Raw genomic sequence first — 17,400 nt, 5'->3', positions numbered from 1 at the left:
TCACCCTTGCCATTGCTGCTTAAAAGTGGATCCAGTAGTGAGTGTCTAAGTGGCAAGAGAAAATTTTCAGCAGACCTTTTAGAAAGTGTCACAAAGTTAAATTTCTCTGAGTGCCATGACAAATCAAATACTTCTTCCTAATTAAGGTTATTAACCTTTTAGGAAACTTGAGGAAAGTCACGTTTTGAATTCCTGTAAGATGGCAGCATGTTTGGACACAATGGCCTCTTGGGGGCAAACCAAAGGTGTTTGTGTCTTTTTGAAGTGTATTTTTTTTTAAATGATTGGAAGACAACGCTGGACATAAGAACTTCAAGAACTGCAGGTCTACCACAGCAGTGAGCTGCTCATTGGTGGAGGGGCCTACCACAAAAAGGGTTTGGTGTCAATGCGCGAAGACAGTAAGACAGACAGCAAAGGGAGCTGCATTACCTCGGTTGTAGGGGGGGACTAGGACTCAAGCCGCAGGCTTGCCTGTTTGCAGTAGTCCAAGAGAGGAGATGCAGCACAGTGCCCATACGAGATTGGGGTCTAGCCCCTCCCATTGATGCTGCATCCAGTGTTCACTTGGTGGAAGACAAGCTGGATTGAGTGTGTAGGGCATATATTCATCTGCAGACTGCTAAGAGCTGTTTGTTCAGGCTGATAACACCCATTCACCATCAATTTGCAGGACAGCTCACTCAGGAATTTGGGCTACATATTTTTTTTTGTGTATGACTGTATGTTTCCTGCCATCTTATATTTGCTATTTGTGCCTCGTGCTATGTATGACTGTGGGTACTGTGTTTAGCACCTTGGCCCAGGAGGAATGTGGTTTCATATAGCTATATTCATGGATATTTATGAATGGTTAAACTAAAACTTAAGCTCAGTATAGAAAACAGATTAGATCTATGAACTTCTTTGTCCAGGTATTCAAATTTTCACAGAACTGACAAGAGGGAGTCTATGATTTTTTTCTAACCCTGTCACAATCGGATTTTTAGGAGGAAGGTTGAGGGCTGATGGGAGATTCGGAAACAAAAGTTACTGCAGCTACAGAGATCAGACATGAAACGGGTGCAGTTTCCTGTCCATCCACTTGCAATGATGCTCAAAAGAAAACAACTCAAAAGAAAATAGTCTAGGATTTAAAACTGGATAAACTGCTGGAATTTGATTTTCGGTATAGCATTCCATTGTAAATCTCTATCTCCTTGGTATGAAAAAAGAAGTTAACATTGAAACAGGAGGCTTTTTTGAGATGAAGTCAGCCAACAGTTTGGTAAAACGTTGCAAGTATTGTTTGCAAAAAAAATAATTGAGAAAGAGCAAATTGGAGCTGAAGGCTGTGTTGCATATCACTGAATCAGCACATGGTATCTCAAAAGAAGGGTTGCGTTTTGAATTAACAATGACAATAAAGGATTTGTCTCTTTGACATAAAGGGACTAATGAGAACATGGTTTGGGTTCATGGAATTTCAGTGCTGAGCACTGGGGTGTTCACCAGCAAGAACTGTGCACATGCTTAGTGTGTTGTGAGTCAGCGAGTGGAGCAAAAAAGATTTACGAGAATGCTACTGAGACTCAGGGTTCAAATTATGGAGAGAGGTTGAGCAGGCTAATCATTTGAACTGAAGGGTGACTTTATAGAGAATGTATAAAATCATGAGGTCATAGATAGGGTGGATGCACAGAGTATTTTTCTAGGGAATGGGAATCAAAAACAGAAAAGAGGTACAGAAAACTGAAGGCATACTCAAATGTCTCAGGAACAGCTTTTTTGCTGCACTTGCTGACTCACAGCAGGAACAGCTCCTTCCCCACTGCCATCCAATTTCTGAATGGCCACTGAACCCATGAACACTACCTTACCTTTTAATATACATTATTTCTGTTATTTGTACGATTTTTAAAATCTCTCTTTCTGCACTACTTAATTAATTTAACTATCTATCCATCTATATGTGTGTGTGTGTGTGTATGTGTGTGTGTGTGTGTGTGTATGTGTGTATGTGTGTGTGTGTGTGTATGTGTGTGTGTGTGTGTGTGTGTGTGTATGTGTGTGTATGTGTGTGTGTGTGTGTGTATGTGTGTATGTGTGTGTGTGTGTGTGTATGTGTGTGTATGTGTGTGTGTGTGTGTGTATGTGTGTGTGTGTGTGTATGTGTGTGTGTATGTGTGTGTGTGTGTGTGTGTGTGTGTATGTGTGTGTGTGTGTGTGTATGTGTATGTGTGTGTGTGTGTATGTGTGTGTGTGTGTATGTGTGTGTGTGTGTGTGTGTGTGTGTGTATGTGTGTGTGTGTGTGTGTATGTGTGTGTGTATGTGTGTGTATGTGTGTGTGTGTGTATGTGTGTGTGTGTGTGTGTGTGTGTGTGTGTGTAATTCACAGTTGCTTCTATTATTATGTATTGCATGGTACTGCTGGCACAAAGTAAACAAATTTCACAACATTTGTTAGTGATATTAAACATGATTCTGATTAAACCTACTTCTGATTCTGTCTAATTCTGAAAAACTGCAGGGCATACGTTTAATGTGCGAGGGAAAAGATTTAAAGAAGTTGACACTGCATATGTGGAATGAGCTGTCAGGAAAAGTGGTTCAGGCCTGTACAAATAGTATTTAAAAGTCATTTGGACAGGTGCTTGGATCAGAAAGGTTGAAAGGGATGTAGCCAAATGCAAGCACATGGGACAGACACCTTGGTCGGCATGGATGAGTTGGGGAAAGGGCCTGTTTCTGGGCTGACTTGCTCGATGATTCTAAATCTCGTATTAGAATGGTAGCAAAGTATCAAAGCAGATAGCAAAACTTACAAAAAAAAATCCGTGAATATAGCTGTGAGTTTGAGAAATAGATATGCAAATCAATGTAAAATCTGGTCAAGTGATTAGACCAGGATAATTAAATGACTGTCTATCATGAGTTCTCCAGCATCATTTGGACAGTGAATTATCATTGTCAGAGAAACGTCAATATTTAAAATTTCTAATAGCACACAGTTCAGAGACAGTTTCGGACATGTGGACATTTTGAGACAGCAAGCTGCTGGGCTATTGCAAGAATCAGCAGATTAGATGAAGGACGACGGGCCAAGCACAGGCAGCTGCTAAAGGAGAAGAACAATTGAAATGCAAACAGAAATGGTGGAAATATTCAGACTGAGTGAAGGATAAGCAAATCCTGCTTCACCTGGAAGGGGAGTTTATTTTTCTGTAGGGTAGGAAGGGGAGAAGAACAACGGCAGGTTTTCAAGCTGCGGCTGGTCACGCTGCACTTGGAGAATGGTGTACAGTTCTGGTCACTACACTGCAGGTGAGATGAGGTAGCATTGGAAAGATTGCAGGAGAGATTTACCAGGATTTGCCTGGAATGGAGGCACAGGTGTCCCCCGCTTTTCGAACGTTCGCTTTACGAAACCTCACTGTTACGAAAGACCACATTAGTACCCTGTTTTCGCTTTCGGAAGGTGTTTTCACTGTTACAAAAAAAAAGCAGCGCGCGATAAAATCAGCACGTGGTAAAAGGCAGCGGCGCCCCGAGCAGCCGCTCTCCCCGGATTCGGAACGGCATTCTCGCCGGCATTGCTTAAACACATGCCTGTGAGCAGTCGTTTGCAAGACGAATTCTATGGTATCGGAAAAGCATAAAAGAGCTCGTAAGGGTGTTACACTTAGCGTAAAACTAGACATAATTAAGCATTTCGATCATGGTGAACGAAGTAAGGATAAACTGAGTTTGGCTTGTGGAAGCTGACAAACACGATGTTGAAGAGGTTTTGGCATCCCATGACCAAGATCTGATCGATGAAGAGCTGCTGCAATTGGAAGAAATAAGGATAACAATCGAAACCGAATGAGTAATGATAAAGTATGACTTTAATTTTGAAAGGGTACATCGGTTTAGGGGATATTTGCAGGATGGTTTGAGTCCTTACAAAGAACTGTGTGATAGGAAAACGTGCGAGGCTCAGCAGTCAAGCAAGCCTTCCACATCAGCCACAGAAGACGATGAACCTCGACCTTCGACATCGAGGCAGGCAGAGATAGAAGATGACCTGCCTGCCCTAATGGAAACAGACGACGAGGTGACACCCCAGTGTCCCACCACCTCATCCCCCAGGCCACGGACAGATTCGCGGAGAATGCAACAGTAGCCGGGAGACACACAGCACATCTTTAAGAAAAAAGCCAAAATAAACATGCTAATTAATTAGGTGCCACCGACACGTAATTGTCGGCCCAGATCAGAGGCAATGTAATCAGCAATCGGCACTGATCTGGGCCGACAATTACGTGCGGGGCGGCACCTAATTAATTAGCTTGTTTATTTCTGCTTTTTTCTCAAAGATGTGCTGTGTGCCTCCTGGCTACCGCTGGACCCCTGCATGCTTCGCGGCAATGTATCGGGTCGCTGCCGGGAGGGTGGGGCCACTGCACCACCCAACCTGCGATGACTCAGATTAAACACACCATCATCAGTGTGCTCCACGCTGTCTTCCCGAATCCGGTAAGTGATACTACACTATACATACATTATTTCTACTTTATATAGGCTGTGTATTTTTACGTGTTATTTGGTATGATTTGGCAGCTTCATAGCTTAAACGTTACTGGAGAGCGCTTGCATCGTGTTTTTGCCAACAGTGCTTGCGTGAGATTTTCGCTACGGAGAACAGTGCAGTAATGATTGTGGAAAAGTATTTCTACTTTATATAGGCTGTGTATTTATCATATCATTCTTGCTTTTACTATATGTTACTGTTATTTTAGGTTTATGTGTTATTTGGCATGATTTGGTAGGTTATTTTTGGGTGTGCGAACACTCACAAATTTTTCCCATATAAATAAATGGTAATTCCTTCTTCGCTTTACGACATTCCGGCTTACGAACCGTTTCACAGGAACGCTGTACCTTCGGATAGTGGGAGAAACCTGCATTTGATTTGATTAAAAGAAGAGAATACTTAGCTGGGTTTACTCACCGAACTTAGAAGGATGAAAAGTAACCTTATTGAGCCTTATAAAATTATGAGGGGTATAGACAGAGTAGATAGTCACAGTCTTTTTCCTAAGGTGGGGGAGTCTAAGACTAGTGGGCATGCTAAAGAGACCAGAACTGCATACAGTACTCAGGATGCAGCCTCACCAGTACCCTGTACAGTTGCAGCATCACCTCCCTGCTCTTAAATTCAATCCCTCGAACAACGGAGGCCAACGTTCCATTTGCCTTCTTGACAGCCACAAACCAACCTTTTGTGATTCATGTACAATCACTCCCAAGTCCCTCTGCACAGCAGCGCGCTGCAATTCTTTACCATTTGAATAATAATCTGCTCTTCCATTTTCCCTTCCAAAGTGCATAACCTCACATTTACCAGCATTGTATTCCATCTGTCAGAACCTTGCCCACACATTTAACCTATCTATATCACAGAATCAGAATCAAGTTTATCATCACTGGCATGTGTCGTGAAATTTGTTAACTTAGCAGCAGCAGTTCAAAGCAATGCATAACAGGAGAAGAATCAAATAATAAAGTAATAATAATAATAAATAAATATGTAATTCAATTACAATATATGGATATTAAATAGATTTAAAATCATGCAAATAACAGAAATAATATATATTAAAAAAGTGAGGTAGTGTTCACGAGTTCAATGTACATTTAGAAATCGGATGGCAGAGGGGAGGAAGCTGTTCCTGAATCGCTGAGTGTGTGCCTTCAGGCTTCTCTACGTCCTACCTGATGGTAACAGTGAGAAAAGGGCATGCCCTGGGTGCCAGAGGTCCTTAATAATGGACGCTGCCTTTCTGAGACACTGCTCCTTGAAGAAGTCCTGGGTACTTTGCAGGTTAGTACCCAATATGGAGCCAACTAAATTTACAACCCTCGGCAGCTTCTTTCAGTCCTGTGCAGTATTCACCCCATACCAGACAGTTATGCAGCCTATCAGAATGCACTCCATGGTACATCTATAGAGGTTTTTGAGTGGTTTTTGTTAAGGTACCAAATCTCTTCAAATTCCTGATGAAGTATAGTCGCTGTCTTGTCTTTATAACTGCATCGATATGTTGAGACCAGTTTAGTTCCTCAGAGATCTTGACAGCCAGGAACTTGAAGCTGCTCACTCTCTCCACTTCTGATCCCTCTATGAGGATTGGTATGTGCTCCTTCATCTTATCCTTCCTGAAGTCCACTATCAGCTCATTTGTCTTACTGATGCTGAGTGCAAGGTTGTTGCTGTGACACCAGTCCACTAGTTTGTATATCTCGCTCCTCTACACCCTCTCGTCTCCATCTGAGATTCTACCAACAATGGTTGTATCATCAGCACATTTATAGATGGTATTTGAGCTATACCTAGTTCTACAGTCCTGGGTATAGAGAGAGTAGAGCAGTGGGCTAAGAACACACCCCTGAGGTGCACCAGTATTGATTATCAATGAAGAGGATATGTTATCACCAATCCACATAGATTGTGGTCTTCCAGTTAGGAAGCTGAGGATCCAACTGCAGATGGAGGTACAGAGGCCCAGGTTCTGTAACTTATCAATCAGGATTGTGGGAATGATGGTGTTAAATGCTGAGCTATAGCCGATGAACAGCATCCTGACATAGGTGTTTGTGTTGTCCACGTGGTCTAAGGCAGTGTGAAGAGCCACTGAGATTGCATCTGCTGTTGACCTATTGTGGCGATAAGCATATTGCAATGGATCCAGGTCCTTGCTAAGGCAGGAGTTCAGTTTAGTCATGACCAACCTCTCATAGCATTTCATCACTACAGATGTGAGTGCTACTGGGTGATAGTCATTAAGGCAGCTCACATTATTCTTCTTAGGCACTGGTATAATTGTTGCCTTTTTGAAGCAAGTGGGAACTTCCACCGTAGTGTATCTCTCTGCAGACCCTCCATATATTCTGCACAATTTGCTTTTTGACTCAATTTAGTATCATCAGCAAAATTAGATACACTACACTCGATCCCCTCTTCCAGATCGTTAATGTATACCGTGAACAGCTGCAGGACCAGCACCCCTGTGGCACACCACTCACCACTGATTGCCAAGCAGATACCCATGTATCCCAACTCTGCATTCTATTAGCTGAGCAATCCTCTATCCATGCTGATACATTACCCCCAACTCCATGCATCCTTATCTTATGGCTAAGTCTTTTATGTGCCAACTTATTGAACACCTTCTGTAAATCCAAATAAATAACATTCACTATCTTCCAGACTGCCAGGACCTTCCTGGAGTCCAGAGAATTTTGGTAAATTATCACCAAAGCCTCTACTATAACTTCTGCGGTTTCTTTCAGTACCCTGAGATGCATTCCATCAGGACCAGGGGACTTATCTACTTTCAGACCCACAGGTTTGCTCAGCACTACCTCTTTAGTGATAACTATTGTATTGAGGTCCTCACCTCCCATTGCATCCATAACATCTCTCTTTGGCATATTAGCTGTCTCTACCACCGTGAAGACCGACACAAGATAGTCATTCAAAGCCTTGGCCATTTCCTCATTACCCAATATCATTTCCCCTTTCTCGTCCTCCAAGAGACCTATATTCACTTTAGCCACCCTTTTCTGCTTTATATAATTATAAATTTTTTACTACCCGTTTTTATATTTCACGCCAGTTTATTTTCATACTCTATCTTCCCTTGCTTTATTGTTCACATAGTGGTTCTTTGTTGCTTTTTAAAGTTTTCCCGATCTTCCAGTTTCCCACTATTCTTGGCAACTTTGTATGCACAAGCTTTTACTTTGATGCCTTCTTTTATTGTTATCCAAGACTAACACTCCTCACCCTCACTGTTCTTGTTTTGAACTGGAATATACTTTCGTTGAGCACCGTGAAAAATCTCTTTGAAAGTCTTCCACTATTCCTCAACCATCTCACCATATAGTCTGTGTTCCCAGTCTACACTAGCCAAATCCTCCCTCATCCCATTGTAGCCTCCATTGTTTAGGCGATGAAATGCACAGCCACATGTTATAAGCCTTCATTTACTGCACATCCACTTGAAATCTATTGCTTCAGCGCAAGCTGCTGATTTTTCATAACCAAGAATAGTAATTTTTCCAGCTTTTAATGCAGCTTTTTGAACAGAGACAGATGGGTGATAAGCACAAACAGAAAAGGAAATAAAGTGGGCAGATGAAGCTAGAAGAGGGGAGGAGAGGGATATGTTAAAGACAGAGTCTGGAAGGTGATAAATCGAATCAAGTAAGGAAAGGATGGTGAGTAGCTGAAACTAGATGGAGGAGAGGAAATCCAGGGGTGTGTGTGTGTGTGTGTGTGTGTGTTAAAGTTGAACAAAGGGTGAAAAACCTTGGCTGGACTGACAGGAGTTGGAAGGAACACAGGGGTGTGGATTACATGAAAATGGAAAATACATATTCATGCCATTTGGCTTTGGGCTGCAAAAGTGGAATATGAGATGCTATTCTTTTAGTTTCTGTTTGGCCTTGGCAGCGGAGGAGGCTAAACACAGACAGGTCAGTGTTCAATTGGGAATGGGAACTGAAGGGACAAACCAGGCTCTTTAGACGGCTGTTTCAAACAGAACACAATTACTGCACGAAGTGATAGCCTAGTCTACATTTAGTCTCACTGATGTAGAGGAGGCCATATCAAAATGATCTTCAAAAATGTCATAATATATTAATGTTCCATAAGGAAGAATAAGTATAATAACAATTGATAAATTCTACCCTCCTCATTCCTACTTTCATAACAACCTGGGATAAAGATATGTGAGGAGGGAGAGAGAAAACACACATCTGCAGACCAGGCATCAGTAATGGACAAAATGCTGGAACTTACTACTGAAGTGGTATCACTTGTAATATATTGGTAGGACTGGAGAGAACTAACAAGGATTTATTAATGGGAAATCATGATTGATAAGTCATGTTTGGGTGCCACTGTAGTGTAGTGGTTAGCATGACAGTATTACAGCTTGGAGCATTTCAGAGTTCAGAGTCCAATCCCAGCACCATTCTGTAAGGAGCCTTTTGTATGTCCTCCCCATGGAGTGCACGGGATTTCCCCAGTGCTCTGGTTTCCACCCATACTCCAAAGATGTACCAGGAAGGTTAATCGGTCATTGTAAATTATCCTGTGATTAGGTTAGGGTTAATCGGGGTTTCGGAATTAGTGGGACGGTGTGGCATGGCAAGTATTGATAAAATAAATAAATATATAAATCCCCATACATTCCACTTGTGCTTAAACCTTGTGCTTTACAGTTGAGGTGACAAGAATAAAGTCACCCACTATGTCAAATACTAGAGGGCATGCATTGAAGGTGAGATAGGGAAAGTTTAAGGGTGATTTTGCATACAGTAAGTGATAGCTGCCTGGAACGGGCTGCCAGGAATATTGATGGAAGCAGATATAACAGTGGCATTTGAGAAGTTTTAGATAGTCGGGTGAATATGCAGGGGCAGAAGGATATGGATCATGATTGGGAAGAAGAGATTTAGTTTAACTTGGCATCATATTCAACACAATTATCATGGCTGAAGGGCCAGATCCTGAGCTGTAATGTTCCATGTTTTATGCTGCAGAATACTCTGCTTCTTTCCTATTCTTATTTAAAGGGTTTCTATATGGTTAGATTAGATTAGATTATGAGGGCACTCAGTCCTCTTTTGTTGTCATTTAGTAATGCATGCATTAAGAAATGATACAATGTTCCTCCAGTGTGATATCACAGAAACACAAGACAGACCAAGACCGAAACACTGACAAAAACCAAATAAATATAACATATAGTTACAACAGCGCAAGCAATACTGTAACTTGATGAAGATCAGGCCATGGGCATGGTAAAAAAAAGTCTCAAAGTCTCTTGAAAGTCCCAACATCTCACACAGACGGTTGAAGGAAGAAAACTCTCCCTGTCATGAGCTTCCAGCGTTGCAAACTTACCAATGCAGCATCCTGGAAGCACCCGACCACAGCCGACTCTGAGTCCGCCTGAAAACTTCAAGCCTCCAACCAGCCTTCCAACACCGAGCACCGAGCACCATCTCTGCCAAGCGCTTCGACCCCAGTCCCGGCTGCCAGCAACAGGCAAAGCCGAGGATTTGGGGACTTTCCCTTCGGAGATTCTCGATCACACAGTAGCAGCGGCAGCAAACCGGGCATTTCAGAAGTTTCTCCAGATGTTCCTCCATGCTTCTCACGTCTGTCTCCATCAAATCAGAATTGTGCATGGCATCCTACTTACAAATACGATATCATTCACTGGAGAGGCCGCATGCACTACGTCGCACCGCCATCTTCTCCTCCCACCTAGAGGTCTTTAGTTCCTTGTCAATTGAGATATTGAAGGTGAGGACTCAAAAACAGAATGCCATAGTATTTCAACGGCAAACTCCTTTTTGGACATAATTATTGCCTGGTGGAATATCGGTTGATAATGTTTGATGACGGCAATGCTCTGAGGAACTCCTTTAGTGATGTCCTGGGGCTGGGATGATTGACTTCCAAAGGCCACAATCACCTTCCTTTGAGAGAAAAATGACTTCAACAATGGAAGGGTTGTCCCTTTGCTGAACTTTGACCTCAGTTTTACCAGAGCTCTTGTCACGTAACTTCCTTTCTCTTAGCACCACTCTGGTAAGCCCTCTCATTTGGACTTTGGTTGTGTGATATGCAACTCAAGCAGGAATCCCTTGAATTCAAAGTGTTTGTTCAATAAAAATTATGTTTGTGCCCATGATTCAACACAAGCCAAATCACTTTAAAGAGAACAATAGATTCTTTCTCTCATCGCTAATTGCAAGACTTTGTTGTGAATAATTGATTGTTGATTTCATTACAAAATAACAATGAATACTCTTCTGGTGTGTTTCATTGGCTAAGATATGGCACTCTGTGATTATAAAAGTACCTTTATAAGTAGGTAAGTGGTAACAGGTCCAGTAGCAATTATGTCTGACCTGGTAGCCCAAACTTCTGTAGCCCTCTGCTGCCAATGAAGGGTAAATATCCCAAGCTCCTTCAGTTAAAGATTGATGCTATTATGCTTCCCCTATGTTCTTCCGGTGCCTTCATCCTCCTAGTGAACCAGATTGTCCGCAGCCCCAGGATCATATCAGATCCTGATATGGGCTTCCAATGATCTTTCCTTGAAACTTGATTCTATATATTTCTGATGTCCATTGGAGCTATGTTTAACTGTAATGTTCAACTGGGTCTCTGTAAAAGAAAACATTAATTTTGTTAAAATCCAGCCAGAAACACTCACTAAAGCTGGACTTACACAGCCTTCAGTTGTTGAAAGGACACTCCCTATGACAGCCACAGCAGCTGCATGCACTTAAAAAAAGCATATTTCACCTAATTGCCATGAACCATATAGCATTTGCAAGGGAGAAGGAGAAAGCTCCATTTTCAGTCAAAATATGTGCAAGAACTGGTCAGTCAGACATAAGCCAGGAGGAATCTCCTGTGTGCCAAAGAAGACCAGGAGCTTTGCCAAGTCCATCATAAGGCCTTGACAGGAGATGGCTACAGTAGTCTCCTTGAGAAGTGAGAATCCCCAGACATTGGAACGATGAATGAAGAAATCTTACGACCTTGTAAAATATGGCAAGATTTTTTGTAATTTGAGCGGGGATCTTTTTGCTCACAGGTTCAGACACTGTAAGATGTGAAAGAATTTCATCCATTACATGAGCTCTATTGGTTGACTACCAGTGCACTATAAAGGAGCTTCAGGAGGGGTATGGAGAGAATCACGTAGCTTGAATAAGGTAATTGTATTTTGTGGGTTCTTTGCGAAAAGTATTTCTAATAGGCACTCCTCCTTCCCTTTCTGTCGTCTCTCCTATAGATTCCTTTTTCATCAGCTCTTTATCTCTTCCTTCTCTCCACACCCAGCTTCTTACTTTATCCCCCCTCCCCTCCCCTGGTTTAACTCATCACCTGCGAGCTTGTACTCCTCCCACTTCCCTCCACCTTCTTATTCTGGCTGCCGTGCTTTTCCTTTCCAGCAGTCCTGATAAAGGGTCTCGTCCAAAACATCGACTGTTTATTCCCCTCCATATATGCTGCCTGACTTGTGACTTCTGAACTTCCAGTATTTTGTGTGTGTTTGTCCTTGTCCGAGATCATTTTATTTTATTTGACCAGGGCTTATTTCCTCTACTCATTTGGGAGATGATACAGTAGGTTCTGATCAGAACTCAATAAGCAGGGACCCTGATTCTCAAAAGCTTCACCTCATGGTCCCAGGCTTTGATTTGGGTCTCTTAGTTCTGCTTCCCTCAGCACTCGGTCTCTAGATCGTTCAATGCATTTAAAACGAGGAAGGGTAAATATTTGAAAGATTGAGAAGCTGAGGGTTGTGGGGAATTGGCACAGATGAGGATTTGAGGTTTGGGGTAGATCAGCCATGATCATATTGACCAGCAGGGCAGGCTCGAGGAGGGTGTGGTTTACTATTTTTCTTGTGTTCACTTGGTAATCTTGTGCAAAGTATTGCAGATGACATTGAAGTCTTCACACCCACTTGGTGGGGACTGCTGGGCACTCTTGACTGAATGAGGAGACAATCAGCACTCCTATAATGCCTTCCATTTCATACAAGATAAATATCTCTCCAGTTCTAGCATGGCTACTCAGTGCTAACACAGGTTTTAGTGAAACTTAGTGTAGATGTACGAACAGAATCACAAGTAAGGCCTGGACAGATAAACTAATTCTATGTGTTTAACTCTGGACTGCTCAGCAGTTACTTTCCAAAGGCAAAACAGCTTTGTGCAAATGAAATGGACTATTACTCAGAGTTGGATGTGTAAGGCACCATGCCTATAATCAAAGCTTAACTGGTGAAAATTGGTCGGTATCTCTTGTTCAGTTTAATACTTTAGATGAGGGAAGAAAATAAATATTTTGGTCTGGATAGATAGATAGATAGATAGATAGATATACTTTATTGATCCCGAGGGAAATTGGGTTTCGTTACAGCCGCACCAACCAAAAATAGAGCATAAATATAGCAATACAAAAACCACAAATGATCAAACAACAAAATGCAAACTATGCCAGATGGAAAATAAGTCCAGGACCATTCTATTGGCTCAGGGTGTCTGACCCTCCACGGAGGAGCTGCAAGTTCGATGGCCACAGGCAGGAACGACCTCCCGTGCCTCCCAGTGTTGTATCTCGGTGGAATATGGCCGAAGTCCAACAGTAAAAAATTCAATATCCGGTCTACAAACACGTTCCTTGATCGTAATATGACCCAGATTGCACCATCTGTTCTTAACCAGAACAGTAAGCACCCAACTCCTTCATGCTTACCGCTCTCAGTGCACTTCCGGTCAGCCTGAATGGTCTGGAAGTCATCCATGGACAAGTTTTGATTGGGTATATCCTCGTGCAGCCCCGTTCCAGTGAAACACATAACACTGCACTCCCGAAATGTTCTCTGACGCCTGGCTAGCACCGTGAACTCGTCCATTTTATTATGCACTGAACTCCTCTTCTCCATAAGTCTCTGTTGTCTCGACCCGGTCCTCTTTCCTCGACTTTGTGATCCCCCTCTGCATCATCTGCGTGTTTTCCTCCAAATTTCAGCAGGGGTGTCCACTGCTCTGCTCGCTAAACCGGCCGGCATAAGCGCAAGCAGCTGGTCCCTGGAATAAACAATGCGACCATGCTTCTGTCCCGCTAATGAGACGTGTCGGAATGTAACTATTTCCAGCGCTAAAACCCCAAATAAAACTCTCTCTACCAGCATGTTAGAGAGGGTGCAGCTTCAACGTGTTACCGTGAAAAAAAAATACAAAACATAACTTAAGTTAAAAAGTAAGAATACTGATCAGAATGGCTGTAACAGGCTGCATGCACGACCGGCTCATGCGCACTGGAGTATGGAGTATGTCACTAATATTAAGGAGTATGTCACAGATACTACTGAGACTATTTATTCATGATGCAAGGAAGACAATTAATTTAACAGTCAAACAACTGAAGAAACCAGAACTAAACAAAAATCAACAAATTCTCTCCCTGTCGGTCGCATTAACACACTGTACAGTTGTGACAATGTGCCTTCGTAATCCGAACAGAGGAGGTAGAGTACAACATGCTGTCACTGTTATATAGCACACTAACAGTAGTTTGGAAACAAAGTAGAGAGGAGATAGAATATCAAGTAGATCAAGTGATAAAGAAGGCTTGGGGCACGCTTGCCTTCATTGATAGAGTATAAGAGCCAGGAAGTCATGAAACAGTTGAATGAATTTTGGTTGAGCTACACCTGGTGTATTGCATGCATATCTGGTAACCCCATTATAGGAGTGACGTGGAGGCTTAGGAGCAGGTGCAGAAGATGATTTCCAGGATCCTGCCTGGATTAGAAGGGATTAGTTTTAAGGAAAGTTGGACAAACTTGGATTGTTTCCTCCAGAGCATCGGATGCTAAGGGGAGAACTGATAGAAGTTAATAAAATATGAGAGGCCCAGATAGAGTAGACGGTCAGGATTTTATTTTCCAAGTGTGGAAATGTCACTCACAAGCTTTAAAGAGGAAAAGTTTATCGGGGATGTGCAGACTAAGTTTTTTTTAATACGGTGAGTGGTAGACGCCTAGAAAACACCGCAACGAGAGGTAGTGGAAGCAGTTCCGGTAATGATATTAAAAAGGGTCAGGAATGTGCAGGACATGAAGGAATATGGATCATGTGTAGGCAGAATAGATTAGTTTAAATTAGCATCATGCTCAGCACTGACATCCTGGGCCAAATGATTTGCTCCAGTTCTGTACTGTCCTATTTTTTGAAGTACAATGCACTGTTGTGATTTATCATGCATTTTTTTTTAGATTATGAAGACACGTAGTCCTCTTTTCTTGTCATTTAGTAATGCATGCATTAAGAAGTGAACAACAGGAATTCTGCAGATGCTGGAAATTCAAGCAACACACATCAAAGTTGCTGGTGAACGCAGCAGGCCAGGCAGCATCTATAGGAAGAGGCGCAGTCGACGTTTCAGGCCGAGACCCTTCATCAGGACTAACTGAAGGAAGAGTGAGTAAGGGATTTGAAAGCTGGAGGGGGAGGGGGAGATGCAAAATGATAGGAGAAGACAGGAGGGGGAGGGATGGAGCCGAGAGCTGGACAGGTGATAGGCAGAAGGGAATATGAGAGGATCATGGGACAGGAGGTCCGGGAAGAAAGACAAGTGGGGGGGACCCAGAGGATGGGCAAGAGGTATATTCAGAGGGACAGAGGGAGAAAAAGGAGAGTGAGAGAAAGAATGTGTGCATAAAAAAGAGTAACCGATGGGGTACGAGGGGGAGGTGGGGCCTAGCGGAAGTTAGAGAAGTCAATGTTCATGCCATCAGGTTGGAGGTTACCCATACGGAATATAAGGTGTTGTTCCTCCAACCTGAGTGTGGCTTCATCTTTACAGTAGAGGAGGCCGTGGATAGACATGTCAGAATGGGAATGGGATGTGGAATTAAAATGTGTGGCCACTATATATTATTTCCTCCGGTGTGATATCACAAAACACAGGACAGACCAAGACTGAAAAAACTGACAAAACCACATTATTATAACATATAGTTAAAAAAAGTGCAACTATACCATAACTTGATGAAGAAGTCCATGAGCATAGTAAAGTTCAAAGTTACTCAAATGTCCCACATCTCACGCAGATGGGAGAAGGCAGAAAAACTCTCCCTGCCATGCTGACCACAATCCGACTCTGAGTCATCCGAAAACTTCGAGCTCCGATCGGCTCTCCGACACCGAGTACTGAGCGCCATCTCTGTCTGAACAATTCAACCTCCTTCTCGGTTGCCAAAAGCAGGCAAGGCCGAGGATTTTGAGGCCTACCCTCCGAAAGATTCCCGACCACACAGTAACGACAGCAGCAAACGGGCGTTTCAGAAATTTCTCCAGATGTTCCTCTGTGCTTTCACGTCCATTCACCATCAAATCAGAATTGTCCACAGCCCCTACTTAACGGATACGATATCATTTTTCACCGGAGGGCTGCGCACATGCAGGCGCGTTGCCATCTTCTGCTCCCGCATTTAGCTACATCATCAAAAGATACCTTTATGGGTACTGTAGTCTCTGTGAAATCCTGTTTTAATTTTAAATAAGGCAGTGTAGGTATCGATGATCTCTATTGACATATTTTCTTGGTTCCATTATATTACATATTAAGCACTGCATTTTCCACTGAAATGCAGGTTCATTGGATGATCAAAAAGTACTTTCCTTGTCCATTTTTGCATTAAAGCTAATGTGCTGACATTACAAATATTCAGTGCTCATGTAACCAAGTACACTCTTAAAACAATGAATGATTTACTTGCTTTATTGTTTCAGGAAACCTTGGCAGCTTCTGTTAAGAACATGCAGGGGACATTGAGACACAAGTAAACATATATCATTTAACCTTCTCCTTTCGTAGTCCAGTTTGATATATCTGCCTTCAGCAAACATGGAGGGATTCTATTCTGGCTGAAAACATCAAGTGATCAAGAAAGCCTCAAATGTGCAGCATCACATTATGGTAGATATCTCTGAAAACAAAATGGAAAACCATGAAAAATGATAATAAAAGGCAGCCATTAAATTCCATGGCATGTACTTATTCATCATACAATAATAACAAATGTTGATGAAGCTAATGTGTTTAATTTGATAATTGTGAATAATGGAAACTGGTAATTGAACTCCAAGGTAATAATGCAATCAAAACCCATGGATGATGACATAAATTGCAAGAGCAAAGTTTGATTACGATCCGTTTTTGTCTGAAAACAGGATTGAATTGCACCTGAAATTCACTTCTGGCTATTAGTTGTCACTTGCACGTCATGACCTGCAATCTCCTTTCGTAACAACAGACAATTTATTTGTGAGAGAGACTTTCTGGTATCACCTGCATTTCAATTTATTGTGCATTGTACATTGTAAGAAAATTTTCATCTAGTGCAAAACTGTACCGCTAAAGAATGCTAAATTTCATGATAGGATACATTGCAGTGCAAATAAAACAACTAATTCTACTCCATTTAGAAATTTTAACACCACCACTTATTATTAAAATGTAACCAAGTCTTGACAACAGTCCATGAGGTCTAAATCATTCCAGGGTGCAGTTTGTAATTTGCCCGCCACTGAAACAGGTCTACGCTGGATGCCATTTCCCTGGCCCTACAACCAGCTCCGGAGTGTCTAGACAGTAATATACCAAAGTTAGACTATTGTTTATTGACTACGGTTTTTCTTCACTAGTGGTATTCCAAGCAAACTCATCTCCAATCTGTGGTCCATGGAAGTTAATACCTCCCTCTGTAACTGGATCTGTGGTCAGTTAGGAGAGGTAACAACATCTCAGCCATGATTATTCC

The 17,400-nt window shown here is 42.2% G+C and overlaps 1 long non-coding RNA gene across 1 annotated transcript; it reads left to right on the top strand.

Annotated features, from left to right (window-relative positions):
* The first annotated feature begins 11,655 nt into the window (after window positions 1–11,655).
* On the top strand, window positions 11,656–16,558 carry LOC134348942 (uncharacterized). The gene is made up of 3 exons (XR_010018532.1): window positions 11,656–11,773; window positions 14,851–15,055; window positions 16,370–16,558. It is a non-coding gene; the product is annotated as an uncharacterized LOC134348942 (long non-coding RNA).
* Window positions 16,559–17,400: the final 842 nt, after the last annotated feature.

Source organism: Mobula hypostoma, chromosome 7 (assembly GCF_963921235.1).
Source record: "Mobula hypostoma chromosome 7, sMobHyp1.1, whole genome shotgun sequence".
Lineage (NCBI taxonomy): Eukaryota > Metazoa > Chordata > Chondrichthyes > Myliobatiformes > Myliobatidae > Mobula > Mobula hypostoma.
This window is presented reverse-complemented; position numbering and strand designations above follow the sequence as displayed.